A 17,268-nucleotide genomic window follows, 5' to 3' on the forward strand; every position below is an offset into this window, starting at 1 on the left:
GCCTGGGTGTAAAAACGTACTTGTAACCACTTTAATGACATTGAAACGTGATAATCCTTTTAAGCGCACAGAATTTCACAAGCTCTTGTAAAGTTCTGCTTCAGAAGTAATGGTTATAAGGACCTGGATCTTGTGTGAACGACGATGACAAGATAATTTACACATATGTTTCCAATAAATGGCGGAACATACATTGACCATACAATATCTGTATCATAAACTTGATGCGTGAGGACTTGAGGGTGTATGTTCGTGTATGAAAGGGGCTTAAGACAGGAGACAATCACTGTGTCTGTCTGTTTTACTTCCCCTGCTCCTCCCAACCATCTGTCACTCTCACCCATTGACATTCAGGTGAGAAGTGCCTTGTCTGCAGACATCATATCGCTCCGTGTGTGTGTGTCTGCGTGCATGTGTGTGTGTGTGCGTGTGTGTGTGTGTGTGTGTATGCGTACATTATGGAGTCTGGTAGCTACAGTGGAAGCTTTCTGTTGAAGTTAATGGCAGGAAGACAACGGTCTGTACTGCAGTGTGGCATCTCATCACAAGCTGCCAGCTCACTACCATGTGCATCTCTTTGCCTTTCCGCCCCCTACCTATTTAATCCACTCATCTGCCTGCCTATACATGAATCTATCAGGGACAATTATTGGGGAAATGCGACCCGAGGTAAGTGGATGAGAGGTGACCTGTGCCATACAGCAGTCAAACCCCAATCCGCCTCTCTCTCCCCGTCTCCCTCCCCTTCCCTCTCCCTCCAGCTGTGCTCTGAATAGGCCTTTAAATCACTCGGCCCGGGCCCTTTGATTGGTTGACCTCTCTGCATGATTAAACAGCCATTTTCATCATGTCCTCCATAGGAGAGTGACAGAAAGAGAAAGAGGCAGAGAGAGCGAGTAGAGACAGACACAGATAAGGGAGGTGAGTGAGCCCAACCAAATGGGATCTCTACACGCTGATGATGACAGACATTTGGATCAGAGGAGGGAGAGACTGAAACTCCACAGAGTGCAGAACGGTGTGAACGGCACCTGAAACATAGCTGGAATACCTCAGTGCTGACCACAAATGCCAAACACAGAACAAAGCTCAGTATCAAAACAGAAATGATGAGTTACAGCTAACCAAAAGTTTATATAACCATTAATTGCCACATTTACTATAACAACAACAAATTAATGAACACTTGTTGGCTTACTTCTGATATGCTTCCCTAATTATAGGTTAACTTTCTAGTTTGATGTCACTGGCTGTTGTTATAATGTATAATTTCAATAATGTAGAAAAACTTTAATGTATATGAGTGAATTTCATTCAGTAAGTGCTCCACGATATTCAATAAATTTGGTCCAGCGCCACAGCAGGTGGTATTATTTAGTACTGAAATACAAATTGCAATTTTGGATTTAAAAGGAATGTTATTATCCTTGCAGGGAGTAAGTACAATGGAGCATTTCACTGTGTATTGTCTGTCAAATCATACAGTCAGTAACTTGTTCATGAACACTAGACCAGAGCTGTGGATCCTGTGGTGAGTCTATCACACGGTAATGTGGAGAAACTAACAAGGTATCGCAGGGTCACAGTCACAAGTTAACGCTGATTTGTTGAAATCACTGGTCTTAGAGCAGGAGAATTTAATTTCCTCCTCTTCCCTGAAACCAAACCTCTCGTCCGATAAAGTCACCACCCCCTCATAACATCTGTTTGGCTTCCAAAAAAACCAAAAACCATAAAGCCAGTGTGGCGGGGTGGCGCAAGCAACAGCAGCTGTTCCAATGCTGTGTTCAGACCTTAATTAAAGTTTGAATCAGCTTCTCGTCATCCTTCTTTCCCTGCACTCTCTCTTCTTCCTCACCCTACCTTGCCTCAAAGAGCTCCTCTCTGCAACAACATTATTTATTATTCTTTGGTGCGAGCTGTCTTGTTGCTGTTCTGAGTTAGCTAATGCTGCCAAGTTCCCTCCCTCACTCCTCGGCTGTCTTGTTCTTTTCCCTCAGCTGTTTCTGGCCGAGGTGCAGTCTCTGGCATCGTTTTGTTCATATTCCTCCTATCCCGCCCTTTCACAAATCTAAACACTCAAGGCTTTTATGTTGATGCAGCTACAAGCAGACTGGGAGATGGGCTACTTTTGAAAATGTGTCTGTGCTGTGGCCAAGTTTGACTGCGGCACTGATTGCTGAGGGCAGAATGAGGTGTGCCTCTTGAATGATCTAAAAACAGCTTGCGCCATGTTTTGTGAACAGCTAATGTGGCAATGGCACAAAAGTCTGTCCTCCAGAAAAACAAACGTCACATATGACTATATTCTAAAAATATGTTTCAGTTTGATGATGTATTTGTTTGGAAAATGCAAAATGTGACAATCAACCTGCCCTGTTTGCTTGTCCTAAAATTAATCAATGTTTTTATGTCACGGTTTTCAAGCTACACTCAACATTTAGTGTTGCCTGAAGTGCCAGTTGGATAAATCCTATCTGTCATGTGTCAGAGGACAAGCAGAGCAAGTATGCTGGTGCACCACAGGCTATGTCACGCTGATCTCAAGAGCCAAATGAGGTCACACTCGGGTAACAACGAAGACCTGAGCTGATCACCCTGAACAGCCACATTCCTTTGCATGCAATGGAAACCAAGGAAACCGTGAATCTTGCAGAGGCAGGGAGGGAGGACGGGCCCAAGAGAATAAGACTTGGAGAGAATGGAAGCAACTCCTCCCAGCTCACACGCATCAACACACCAGTCACAAGTTACACACCCCATTTCATTTGGAACGCAAGAGCTGAATTGTATCGCTGATGCATTCCTCCATATTTGCTGGCTACTTGGTCACATGCTCGGGCTCCTCATCCACCCCTACAAAATCTGCAAGCTGGGAAAATAGACTCGCCGGGGCAAAAATGCTCTTCACGACACCTCTTCACGTGGGAGTTAGCATGCTGCTGACCTATGTGACAGGCCGGGGTCAGAGGTCACCAAGCACAACTGGAGCCATCATGGGACAGCAATGCATAGCTCGCACTCACACCCCCTCCCAAATGATGCAGTAGCAGCTCAGAGGTTCACCCCAGGCTGGGCAAAAAGCAACAAGAGAGCCCTGGCAATAAAACCTCCAAGGCCCCTCTCCACCTTTAAAGTTGGGATCAGTCTAACCTTTGACCTCCCCTACTCCACCCCTTCTTCCAGTGTGAAGGCCTCCTCCTCCTGTTCTCCTTCTATTTCAGGCTACAACCTACACCCCACCCCTCGTCCCGGCGGTCCGCCATTGTCTGTCCTGGAGCACTTATTCCCAGAGCCCCCCTGCTCTGCTTGCCTTTTCTCTGCAGGGGGTCGAGGAGGGAGAGACAACTTAAAAGCACCCCCAGGATTTGCGCCGTTGTTGTGTGGAGGTAACCCAGGTCTGCTAAAAGAATTAGTCTGCGCAGTTACCAATGTTCTGCACAACATGCCGTCGAGTGGTTTTCCCCTTAACAAGCTACGTAAGGGAGGAAAGGGAGGGAAACGGGTTTTATAGTCCTCGAGCACATGTTTCCACTGAGGGAGAAGAAGAAAAACAGGATCATGCTGGAGCATCCCTAAACTTTTGGCTAAGGTTGTGAAATGTTAAAAAGATGCTCCAAGCTTATCAGGCCACGGGGAGTGAAAAGGCCAAAAGTTAAGCAATGATATGCAATAAAAAAAACCCTTTTAACTCTTATTTGAATGAGGTCGTTTTGCATTGAGAAACCTCTAACAATATCAGTGTTAGAAGTATTTGCATTGCTTTGCTCTAGGTGAGGGTAACTGTAGTCGCTGTGAATAGAGAAAAGTCTCTTGTACATGTGTCTATGGTCGACATGCTATGCACTGGCACAATGCCAACATACAATAGAGGCCAGGCTCAGTGGGCTACTCATCACTTCTCCCTCTTTAACCCTTTGAGAAGAGTACAAAAGACAGTTGACAAAGAGGTTGTGGAAAGAAAAAAGAGGTAGAAGAAGAAGGAGGTTTAGGATATTCTATGCTTTTTCATTGCTGTTTTAAAAGGAGTTGGAGACTACATTCTTTTATTTGACAACTTGAATTTGGCTTCACTGTAAGCACACGGCAAAAACAATTTCTTAGACAAGGATATAACACTGTGATCAGGGGTGGAGAGTAAGCGGCCTTGTTTCTACTACAAACAGGGCCACTTACATGGAGTAAGTGGCTTGCACTATTATTTATGTTGCAGTTTTCTTCAAAATAACATTTCTGTGGTTCTTTTGGACGTCTGTTACAAACAGTAATCATTTATCATCTGGGCTCAAGTTTCAAATGAACCAATACTGCTTTTAGTCAGGGCTTAGAAAACTTTTGAGCTGACCCTCAAACCTGACAGGTCCCTCTTGGCCCTGTTATAGAAAACTGACTACTTAGAGTTAAACGACGGGAGGTGAGAAGCTGGGAAGTGCTCCAAAGTGATTTAGGGCTAAAGCTACTCAAAATCTACCCTTCTTTTTGCAGCTGAAGTGGGATTGCGCAGAGGATTTAAGAAGGCTAGCTGCTCATTCTGTTACTCTGAAACACCAAAATGTTTCCCCCCCCTTACTGACTGGTTTTCCATGAAGTGTCTGCATCCATAAGGCCCCACCAAGCACACACACATACATATGTGCACACATACCAAACTAGCCAGCAGCACCAGCTGACATCTAATGAGTGCCAAGAACTCAGGGGGAAAAATGAGTGATAAACAAAATGAATAAATGAGCACTTATCTCCATCTGGTAAACACACATGCAGGTGCTGACATCAAGAGTGTGTGGTTTATGAGCCATAACATGTGGGTCCATATGTGTGCCACACAAACACAAGCCAAAATGCAACTAAATGAGGAGGGAGGGAGAGAGAGATCTTACCTATGTTCTACACAGATTCGCACATACCCAACGCCCACAACTGCTTCAGGAGCAATGGCAACAACTCCTGACCTCCCTGGATAGAGTTGCCGTTCCTTCCGGTAACGTGGAGGTTACTGCTGGCGAGTCCACAACACAACCACAGTAAAGGAGCCAGACAGGCAGCCAGCTGATTTATAGGCTAGCCCACAGCCATGCTTTCCCTGGGCAAGTGGCTCTCTTCAAAAACCCACCTTCTATTAGTCTTATTTACAAGGCTGGGGAGTACAGACCATCTGAATTATTGAAGCTTCCCCTTGGTAAACAGAACAGAAACCAGGAGGGTGTGTGTTTGCAAGAAAGGGGAGAGTGAGGATTGCAAGACAGGAATGAAGACGTGGGAGATACTGAGAAGAATGAAAAAGAAGTGAGCAATTATGACTTGCTGCACCATTAACATTAATCACAGCAATAAATGGCTATGTGCCTATATAAACTCTTCCCGGTTTCATCCACTACAGTGGAGTGGTACCTTACATTAAACATGAGCAGTCCTCACACTGCTCAGATAGCACCCTGTATATAGTGTGCACATCAACAAATGCACACTGACGATGCACTGCTTATCTCAATGCAAATACATGCACAGGCACACACCCACAGCGCACTGCCTCCTCTCTCACACAGTGGTTCTCATTAACAAGCCAAACATGCCTGAAGAGGCAGACAGACTCTAGTGAGCACAGTAAACAACCAGTAGGCTTCCTCATCTAAACTGAGACTATCTCAGCATCAGCAACACACAATTTCTGCCAATGATACTGACAGGCTGGTCTGCATACAATCCATTTAAATATTTTTTTCCATTGAACCAGTGACATTAGTTCTCTGCCAAAAGGAAAGACATTGGGTTTGTGTGAAAATCCCAAACATCCCAATATCTTCTGCATTATAATGATAAAGTCTGCATCACAATGAAATAAATATTGTATTGTGACAACTTATTATCAATACATTTATGATTAATCTAATAAATCTCTTGTACAGAGTACTCATTACACGCCAGTTAGGACTCATCATTCACAGTTTCGATCATTTTTCACCAGATTAGAGACTTTGTAGACATAGCAATTGGTTCAAGATGATTTTTTACCACATATGAATTTATGTCTCCACACAAAAGTTGTTTAGATTGTTGCAGTATAAAATTAGAATACGGCATGCTCTTAGGAGAACCACAGCCCTGAGACTGCAAAGAGACAGAAAGCTGGAGAGAAACCATGAAAGAGCTGGTGGTAATGTACCAAGTCAGTAAAAAAGTACTTGTCCAAATTATCTTTTCATTTTTCGGGGCAAAAAAGGGAAATAATGAGCCATAACTACAGTGCATCATCAAACAGCAGCAAATGACTTAAAGGTAGATTGATTTCGGAAGCAATCTGTGACTGCTTCACCATCACTCAATTCTAACTTATAGTTGGAGAGGAAGCAGCTACACTGACTTGAGATCACTGTGCAATAACAGTAGGTAACTATAAGCATGATTCTGGAAGACGCACTCCACAGAAATCAATCAAGAAAAAAAGAACGAACATTATGCAGGAATAACCCAGATAACAGAAAATATTAAGTGTGACCTACCCTGGGAGATGCACACCTTAGCAATAAAATTAGAGAGCAATACAGATAACAAGTATAGGTGTTGTCTAATGTTACAGGAAAGAGCCGTGACTTCCTGATCGATAACAGACCCGGGCTCTCCTTCACACAAGGAATAGCAACAAGAGAAGGCATTTTTTATGACGGCACAAATCGGGGACCCAAGCTGCCTGTCTGAGTCAGAGTCTGAGGGGAGATGGACAGAATGCTGACAAGAGCATTAGCATGCCAGGGAGGAAACCTCATATGCTGAGGTTGTGCCCATGAGCTGCAGGGGTGGAGGGACTTCTGCCCAAGGCCACTGGGTCGGAAGTGGAACCCGGGTTAATACTGCATCTTTAGACCTTCAACCAGAACCTTTCTGAGGACTGTAACTCAATCTAAGCACTGACGTGCCGGGGGCTGAGGGTCACATACAACCAATAACAGTGTTCCTTTGGCTTGGAAGACAGCACAATCTACAAATTAAATTAAATGAGAGATGACTTTATAAGAAAATAAATTCAATGTAGTGCTCTCCTCAATAAGAGGAAGTGCCTGCAAAACGGTGAACAAGACAATTTCCTGGTGCCCTACTTAAGTCAATCTTGTCACTCTGCTTTGCATTTCAACCAAACCAATCAACAACCCTTTGAACAAAAGGGGACCATGTAAATTCTGTTCCCCAACCGGCAGCACACACTACAGTGGAGCTTATTTTCAATTTGCAGCCAGATTAGCAGGCATGTTTTTGATAGTGTCAGAACGGCCGAGATTTTTCTATTCCAAGTTGTCTTGAGTGAGTGGCCTTTTTAGTGCCTGCTTCAAAAAGCATCCCCAGTACACGAGCAGCTGTCACTTTCAGCAGGCACGGTAGAGGACAGAAGCAGGGGAGGGGTCCTTTGAAAAAAACGGTTAAAAGTAGGCGATAAAAATAAACTGGGAGAGAGGAGAAAATTAATTATACATAACAGACAGTTCACTTGGATGAGCACGACAGAGACAGAGAAACTAAGGCTGCTTTCCTCAAAGAAAGAAAAGAGACATTTTCTGGCTGAGGACATTTCTGCTCTGCCACCACAGTGGTCATATTTATTTGACTACATCTGAAGCGAGGAATGCAACAACAAATCTTTTTAAAGGAGGTCAAGGTATCAAACAGTACAGACTGAGCTTTCATTTCACATTTTCCGCGCTGGCACTCACTTTTTTATGCATTCTCTCTAATTCAGCTAGTCTCCAACGACCAAAATAAAGCTGTCAGCCCTGAGCGCACTCTCCTTTCTTTAAAAATGTGTCGAAGCTTGCAGATAGCTCAGTCTACCTTTAAATTTGCCTCTGATTGGCACTGATGAGGGTTTATGCTGCTGGTTCACCTGCAAACTCACCTCTCGATGTGATTCGTAATGCACCAGCACTTCGCAGTTCAACACCGCCTACTGACTCTCAATCCCAGCTTCTTATTTGGGCCAAATGGAGGTCATTCCTATTTGAGCAGTCAGTCAAGACAGGCCCGCCAGGTATTGGCGAGTGAGTTTATTTCATATTAAGGCTTGTCGGCTGGATAGGTGTTAGCACCATGAGAGCTGTAGGTGTGTGGATGTGTGTGTACAACAGTGCCTTCGGATAGAGCCCTGCCGCTGGTCCCTCTTCAGTGTGTTTTAATATTGCTGGTGCTGCTGTGTGGCTCCTCGCCTCAGGGCATCACACAAACCCCAGAGAGACCAAGTAAAATACTGAGAGAGAGCGAGAAAGAGACAGGATGGGGCAAGGCTCAGAACGAGATGGAGAGGTGACACCATGGAGACTCAGGACAGGATGTGACAGAAGCAAGAAAGGAAGGATGGATCAAAACAGATGAAAGAAAAACTGACGTGTCTGAAAAAAAGAGCAAAAACTAGACTGAGCACACAGCGAACGAAGCACACTTATAGCAGAGAGCCAACATCATGCCACTCCTGCTAACCTCTTTAGCAAGACTGACACAAATGAAAACTTATGTAATAAAAACACGCCATCTCCACCGGCTATGATATGAAAACAGATATTGCATTACAGCACCACCGAGTCAAGAAAGCCCTCAATCACACATGGGAGAAAGAGTTGGAGCTGCAGCGCACCCGACACTCTCTGACATAACCACCGCATCAGTTTGATAGGGGATCCTCTTTCACTTGTCGTAAATGCTTCTTCATTTAGCACCGAGCCAAGAAGGAGCAACGGGCAGGCAATGGCAAACTGTGAAGAGTAGCCATCCCAGCAGAAACACAGTGGAGAACTGGTCATCAAAGGGAAAAATGGGGAGATTTTAGGATGGATGGGGAGTGGATGAGGGTGAAAGAGGGAGATGTGCACGGTCTCATCTCTAGAAGGAGATTGAATGAGCCGCCATGCACCTAGAGAAAGGGTAAGAGAGAGGACGGGAGAATGAGGAGATGTACAGATTAGAAAAAATAGAGAGAGGCAGCATGGGAGGACTGAGGTGTACAGAGAGAAGAGGAGCGTGAGGCAGGAAGACGAGGAGAGAAAGCTTGAGTGGCAGCGTGAGTCTGGAGGCAGGAAGAATGGCAGAGGAGCGGAGGCAGAGAGGGAAGGCGAGAAGAGGAAATGCCTAAAGATGAGGTTGTCGCACTGGTTAAAAATGTCAAACTGTGAGGGACACTGGAAACAGGGCTGGATTTTGCAGTCTAGCAACACACACAGAGACACTGCAGACCCTGAGAGTGAACACAGACCGTATATCGGCCCGCCGCATGAAAGCCATGGATTACAGAACAGTGGACCCTGAAGTATACAGTTATGCACTCAAAGTCCTTTCAACATACATAAACAATTTCCTTGAGCCAGTGAAGTAGTTTTTCACTCCAACACAGAGAGTCTCGTGTGTGCTGCAGGAATTTAATTCAAATCCTCTACTTTCATTCTAAAACCCGTAATCAACACACACTCTAAAACCGAATATTTCAGGCCGGACTTACAGTGTGCCAAGATGTGATTCAGTTCTCACTTCAGCACAGCCCCTCTGCTTTGTCATCCATCTCCAATCTAATTAGACTTTAAATATGCTGCTCACTGAAAGGTCCGCAGGAATGCGACGTGGGGAGACCCACACAATGGCAGGACCAGAGGGGTGCAAAGTGCACATGTCAGCTCGAATTCCAAAGTTTGGACATCACAGATTTACCCTTCACAGCAGCAGGCAAACTGGACAGGGCAGACTTTGAAAATTCATGACACTGCCAGTCTATTGTGGGGCAGATCTGTATCATAATTAGGGAAGATTGAGGCAAATTGCTTGTAATTTTCTGGCTGGGTTGCCAGCTTTCATGTAAAATGCCATACAAGGTCACAGTTTTGCAAAACAAAAACAATTTTCAAAAGACTTCAGCTGTATGGTGGGAAGGTGAGAACTTTCTGAAACCATTTTAGGTGAGATTGTTTTCACTTGTACCAGATTCAGGTGAGAGTAGTGTGGTGGTTTGGGCATGTCTAAACATGTATAAGCATCATTATGATCCTACTGTCACCTCAATGGTCACTTGAGGAAAAACACAGAACATTTTGTCCTTTACAGACCCATGCCGGATACATTTTCTGTGCCAGCTCTTTCTCCCACAAAGAGAGTCACAGTTATGTTTGGTTACATTACGGCCACTCCTCGCTGTCAGTCCCACACTCATGCAAATAATGCTTGTTTTGATTAAACAAGTTAGGTACACTTCTGTTGTGTGGCTGGTGTCACTCCGCCTGTGGTTGAATGATTTAAAGCCCTGTCCGGGCACCACCTCTTAAACAAACACTCATGTCACGGTTCAAATCCCACATCATTTACATGTGAATGCTGGTCATTGCATTGAACTGTCAATAAGGAGCTGTTGCTTGACTGAACCGAGGCAAAACTGGGTCATGTCACTGATCATAAAGAATTATCACATCAGTCACACCAATTACTGCCTCTAGGTTTATATAAAACTGCATTCAACTGTGCAACAGACACACTGTTAGACTACTGCATCAATATTTAAGGAACATTGCAGTGATTTTGGTCGATGGGCTCCAGTCTGGCCCCACTCCCTCCTCATTTTCTCCAAAGAAAAAGGTTAAAATCATGTCTGAGCCCTTGCTCATCTAATATGATTCATGAATAAAATGCTTTTAAATGGGCTTCAAATGAATTCACGTTGCATGCGGGGGTCGGGGTGGGCAGACTAATTTGGTTAACCGGGATTTTATTTTTATTTTTTTTAATTGGAAGTGAGGAGAATCCGATAGAGCAATGAGAGCATTTTCAATAGCTGACAACCAATGCGCACTCAACACACCCACAGACAGCCCTCACCACTCCATCCCTGCTCAAAAGGGGAATTCAATTGCTGTCGAATAACAAAGCTTACAAATTGGCCTCTCATTCGTTAGCAGATTAACGCTCTTTTCACGGCACACAGACACAATTTCTAATTATTTCAAAGCTAATAGGGGGGATCGATTTTGAAGCAAGCAGTCCCCTTGAGGAACACAACTCCTCCCTGAGGTCCATCTTATATTTAAAATTTTTCAAAAAAAAAAAAAGATGTGGGGTGTACAGTTAAATCTGACACAGAGGAAATGTTTGAGCTGGAGCTGTGCAGCCTCCCCGGACTATTTATCCAGGCGACAGTGTGTCAGCTCCTTGAATACCTGTAATTATGTACACTGGTGGTGGCATTCCTCCTCGGAGGCAATGCAACGGGGCAGCCGGATACAGCAGCGAGCTCAGTCCGTGTCACCGAGCACAAGTCCCGGTGGTTTAAGTACCAGACTCCCCCCTAAAAAAAAACCTCATTTTTACCGCAGCCGCCGCTATCCAAGCAGCCACAAACTCACCTCACACCGCACCGAAACCGACGTTACGCACTAAAAGAGCAACATTATCTCACTTTCAAGAACCAAAAGCTTAAATTTAAGTGAATTTTAAGTGGAATTAATGAAGTTAGCTAAGCTAGCGCGACGCTCGGCGCCCAAAAATATCCGCAGTTTAACAGTTTGTGCGTGAATCAATCCGACTGGTGGTCGCACCGGGTCGCACGGAAACACAAGCCTCCGCACAGCAGCAGCAAGAAGTGGACATTATCGTCCCCTTCACGCCTTTTTCCAAGCCACGGAGGGTTTTTAGTGGGAGCTTCAACTCGTGGAGGAACAAGAAAAGCGGAGGAGACGTGCGAAGAGGGACTAAATACAACCAAAACTCACCACACGGAGCCAATACAAGAAAGACGGAGAGAGGAAAAAAAATGTAACCTCAATATTTCCACCAAAAAAAAAAACCCTGCGACTTCGACACGAGAGAAAGAAAAAACCCTCCGGAGTTTTCTCGGTACTTACAGATTCAAGTGATCCGCAGGCTTGATATCCTCGCCATGGTTTTTTAAATTCCAAAACTTGGGGACATTTCCACGCTGGTCACGGAGTGGCGGTGCTCTCTCTCCGGCGGCTCCCTGTGTGTGAATGAAGCGGAGAGGAGAGGAATGCAGCTCCGGCTCCAGGAGGAGGAGGAGGAGGAGGAGGAGGAGGAGGCGCCCCGCTGCTGCAGTACCTCCGCCGGCCTACAGAGGGCTTCCACAGCCTGGGAATGCAAACACTGTGCACACCTTTACATTACATTTTAAGTAGTCTCACTTTCCACACTCTATTTGCGCTCTATTTCATTTCATAGATTTTTTATTAACCCCTTAACAACCCTTTATGCGTTTTTTTTTTGCTCCTGTAACATATTTTTTCTCACTGTGGGCTCATTTTTAACTGTAATATTGGGTCTTGCACCTCTATGGCTAGAGGCACAGAGAGCTCCAATGAGTCTTTTTTTTGCATTGTAATAATGTTATAATCCTAGAAATTATATTAACAAAATGACAGTTGAATGCCGATATTTGACATTTTCCCAATTATCAGTGGTTAGCACTGTTGCCTTGCAGTTAGAAGATCCCCGGTTCGCACCCCGGCCTGGGATCTTTCTACATGGAGTTTGCATGTTATCCCTGTGTATCCGTGGGTTTTCTCCAGGTACTCTGGCTTCCTCCCACAGGCCAAAAACATGCTGAGGTTAATTGGTGATTCTAAATTGTCCGTAGGTGTGAATGCGAGTGTGCTTGTTCTTCTCTATGTGCAGCCCTGTGATAGACTGGTGACCTGTCCAGGGTGTCCCCTGCCTTTGCCTCAAGTCAGCTAGGATAGACTTCCTGCAACCCTAATGAGGATTAAGCAGTGTATAGACAATTTGATGGATGTATTATAATTGGGCAGTGGTCAGCGGTCAGGACTGTCACCTCACGGCTAGAATGTCTTGTGTTTGATTCTTTGCCTGACCAATTTAAATGTTAAGGTTAACAAAAACTGCAATATTATATTTGTATAATACAAATTTACCTGACTAAAAATGTAAAAATTAAACATACAATATTAGGTTGACATGGTGGAACTGTCGTTAGCACTGTCACTTCACAGCTAGAAGGTCCTGTGTTCGATTCTTTGCCTGACAAATTCAAATATTAAAGTAAAATTCCTGCAGTATTATATCTATATAATGCAAACTTACCTGACTAATAAAAATTAAGGTAAGGAACATACAATATTAGGACGTCACGGCCATCTCATAGCTTGAAGGTTGTGGGTTCAATTTCTGGCCTGGGGTCTTTCTGTGCAGTTTACATGTTTCTTCCTGTGCCTGCATGGGTGCTGTAGAGTAAATGGATCACCTTGGTGAAATACCACTCCCTGTACTGTGCCATTGTCTTCAATTACAACCTCTGCATCCTTTTATGAATTGTGTGTTGTTGTTGTTTTATGACAGGGGACCACGTTTTTCTGCAGGTTAGTTATTTACATATTTGACTTCTTGCTGTTTGAAGGAGCAAAATCAGCATTTTTTTTCTCGGGGGGAATTAGTTTACGGCTGTAAAACTCAACCCATTGAGAAGGTTCCCTCAGTTTGGAGAAACAATGTAGGTTGGTGATTTTATCCCTATAGATGGGAGAATGATACCTTTCTGCTATACCCTTCTCCTCTCATCCCCACTTACACCCCAACTGGTGAAGGCAGATGGCTGCCTTCCCCGAGCCTGGTTCCTCCCCATTAAAGAGTTTTGTGGGGGGGTTTTTTTTGGTTGCTTCTCACGGTCGCCAACTGCTTGCTCACAGGGAATCCAATAGAGGCTTTGGTTTATTGGATTCTCTGTCATCTGTTTAACATTCATAAGGTCTTCATCTTATTACATTAAGAGCTATGAGGGTAACACGGTGCTGTAGTGGTTAGAACTGTCACCTCACAGCTCGAAGGTCCTGGCTTCAAATCTCAGCCTGGGTTCTTTCTGTGAGGAGTTCACATGTTCTCCCTGCGCCTGCGTAGGTTCTCATCAGGTTGTCTGGCTTCCTCCCACAGTCCAGAGAAGGTGAATTGGTGATTCTAAACTGTCTGTATAGTGTGAATGTGAGTGTGCTTGTTTGTCTCTATAGTGGTTATCGGCCTTTCTTGATTACCAATAATCGGCATTAATATCTTCCCTAAAAAACCTATTATGGTCGATCCCTAATTCTTTTGGTTAATTATTTTAGAATAACTGAAAAACATGTACAATATTTTTGCCAACCACCCACATCAATTACTACTACTAGGGGGAAGCAGTGGCTCCACATATTATACATATTTTACTATTTACATGTTTAATTTGTTTCCATTCTTGTCTCCTATCGGCTCTGTATATGCACAGCCTGCAATACATCCCAGTTCAGCTGAAAAGTTGAATGGTTTCACAGTTCAGAAAAGAAGTGCAGAAGTTTTTCGTTATACATCGGATCTGACTAAAGCACACATTTTTTGGGGGGCAAATTTTAAAATGAGACATGTAGGTTAAATTGATTTAGATGAAATATCACAATTTTAAACCTAGAAGTTGTCTAATGGAAAACATCACAGATGATTAGTCCCAGTACTGGTGGAAAGTTGAAAATTCGACAATTCTCTGAGAAGCTGTGTCTTTTTTTAAAAGATGACATGCCTTTCAACTGTCAAGTTTTGAGGTTCTGGAAGTTAGTATATTCTTACAGGTTTTAAATGACCAAAATAAATCATTACTTGACTGTATGTTTCCTGCAGTCACTCTCTCACTTGTGTTGTAAAGAGCTAACAGCATACTCTGTTTGAATATGTATATCCAGTAAATAGTCTGCTGAAATAAAATAAAAATGAAAATAAATATACAAGTACTTTTCACCGCTGTATTGTAATTTAATCAGCATATTTTAGGCATTATCAAATACAAAGTCAGGAAACTGGTGCTACTACAAGTTATTGCATATATCACACTAATGCTCTCAGAAGTGATCGACTAATTATTTTTGACAAAATTTGGTAACGAGAACATATTCAAAGTTATTGCAAACTTACAAAAGTAAAAACATGCAAAAATATACCTAAAACTGATTCATAAATGTTCTTCTCGACTAACTATGCGACTATTAATAATCATGAAACTACTAAATCATCATAATAACAATCATTATCATAATCATCAGGATCATTTTTAAAGCACGTCTCTCACTCAGAGTTAAAGCAAGTAAAAGACACACAAAAAAAGAAAAATAAAGGAAGAACCTGGGCAGGACTGTTTGGGGACTCAACAGTGGTGGCGATGGGGCACAGGTTGATGCCAAATATTTGCAGGCCAACTGAGTGACATTAATAGTTCAGCCTCGACAGCTACACTTTAGCCCTGATGTGGTGCAGGACATTGGACACCTGCAGGTTCCATCTATGGCAGAAAATATCTCAGCTAAATTTACAGTGAATGCTGTTCAAATTAGAAAATGCCCTGGAGATGATGGGAGACAGGTTTGGTTGTGAGTTCCACAAAACAAGGCGGGCTCCTAATTAAATAAGGAGGCCCGGGGCCTTCCTGTCATATCCCATCAGCTGACACGTTCGCACAGATTAACTTACACTGAGTGACACTTCGATGACAGATTTTCAATACAAGCTGCGCCCGTAAGGCTATCCATGCAACTTTTAATTCGTACTCTTTTCTTATGAAATACAACCTCGAGACAGCGAAAGTGACTTTCAAAGCTGAATTTCAATATTCATCATGCAGTCAGAGAATATTAGGAGCTTAGAGAAAGTGTGTTTTGGGCACTGTTCCATGATGTTGCTGCAGCGAGGAAGCTTTTGGGATAACTGAGTTATTCAAAAAGGCAGCTCAGGTTACCAATTGCACTCAGGAGAGCAGAGAGCAAGCTCTGGCACTAACCACACCACCTGGTCCATGTGCTGACTGTGTGTGTATATGAGAGAGAAAGAGTGTGTTTCAAAGAAGTAGGTGGAATGTGTATTTTTGATTGAGAAAGATAAAGATATTTGTGTGTGCAATGTGAATAAAAGAGCAGCTGAATTTCAGCAATTGCCAGAAAATTTATCCTATCACACCACCCAGCTTTCAATTGCTTTCAAAAGCCCACTGTGTGCCTTTAGAAATGGTTAGTTTGGCCATAGTAGTACTAAGAGATTAGCCTCACTTACCATGTGAAAGGCCTCTGGACAAAGCCATTCTCTATCTCACACTAAAACACTAACACATTGATTAGCTCTGAGTTAGTGCGGCTCATGTTCATCTTGTCCACTTCAGGCCTGGCGTAAATTCTCATGGGAATATTTTCATGCAGAATGAAATACAGCATTAGCCTTATGCAAACCAAGATCAGAGGTAGTATGCAAAATTTGCCATCACTTCCATTCTGCTCAGCACAGTTGCATTATCACAAACTCAATATAAAGCCACAGCAGCCTGAGAGAGCTAAAAAAAAAAAAAAAAAAAACAACTTACTGTTACTTACATTGTACAACCAAAAAATTGTTTTGTCTACAGTGCTCAGTGATGTTTTTTTTTAATGAGCCAGATTCATCTTAGCTGTCACGGCTTCACTCGACAATGCACAGGTCGAGCGGCTTGGGCTGAGAGCACTGAGAATATTAAATAAATGTACGCATGGCTGTTTGGTGGTGTGCTGCTGTTTTGCTCATAATTTGCCTTTTTTCTAATCCATGCACTATTAATGGGCCCGTATTTGGCAAGAACAACAAACATTTTACATGAGCAGAGAGATGCAACAACCAAGTGATCATGGTGTGAAGAGAGTCCCAACTGTCCTTGGAAATACACAATACATTAACCTGCATTTGTGCAGACATGTGCATACAATTCTGTGAAAACATACAACTAAGCACAAAATTATTGTACACAAAGCACAAAAAGACAACCAGATCTATTCACAGATTCTGCAGCTTTTCTGTCTACAAAACACAATAGGCTGCATTCATACACACTAAAATGATCTCAGTTCTATACACTGACACTACATTGACTTTCCTGTCATTCCAGATAAAAAGATAACTTATCAGCAGATTATAATGAGCTCCAGAGACACAAACTTAAAAAAAACTAACAAAGAATATTTTTTTAAATTCTCAAAACCTGTAAGACGATCACTGTTTACCAGTCATCAATGCCATCCCTTTCTCTTCCCATGAAACTGGATCCTTCTAACTTAAAAGCCAAAAAAAAAACATCTGATCTGTGCCAATTAGGTGAAAATAATCAGATTTGAGCCAGTGGGTGAAGTGCAGGTTTGGTGGCCTTGTAACCCGAGGTGGCGCAGCTCGAGCTAAACTGGTAATGAGCCATTAATTGGCTAACAACAAGATGGCTGACTGCTGGGTTGCAGGGGTACAGGATATCATCTGGCT

At 43.3% G+C, this 17,268-nt stretch overlaps 1 protein-coding gene across 4 annotated transcripts in view; it reads right to left on the minus strand.

Annotated features, from left to right (window-relative positions):
* Positions 1–12,001, minus strand: part of LOC111577037 (plexin-A1-like) — a 203,099-nt gene extending 191,098 nt beyond the window's left edge. For all 4 annotated transcript variants that reach the window (XM_055010656.1, XM_055010654.1, XM_055010655.1 and 1 more), the window contains exon 1: positions 11,859–12,001. The gene's annotated coding sequence lies outside the window, so the exon portion shown is untranslated. The remainder of the gene's footprint in view (positions 1–11,858) is intronic.
* Between the last annotated feature and the right edge of the window lie 5,267 nt (positions 12,002–17,268).

This window comes from Amphiprion ocellaris, chromosome 5 (genome assembly GCF_022539595.1).
Source record: "Amphiprion ocellaris isolate individual 3 ecotype Okinawa chromosome 5, ASM2253959v1, whole genome shotgun sequence".
Lineage (NCBI taxonomy): Eukaryota > Metazoa > Chordata > Actinopteri > Pomacentridae > Amphiprion > Amphiprion ocellaris.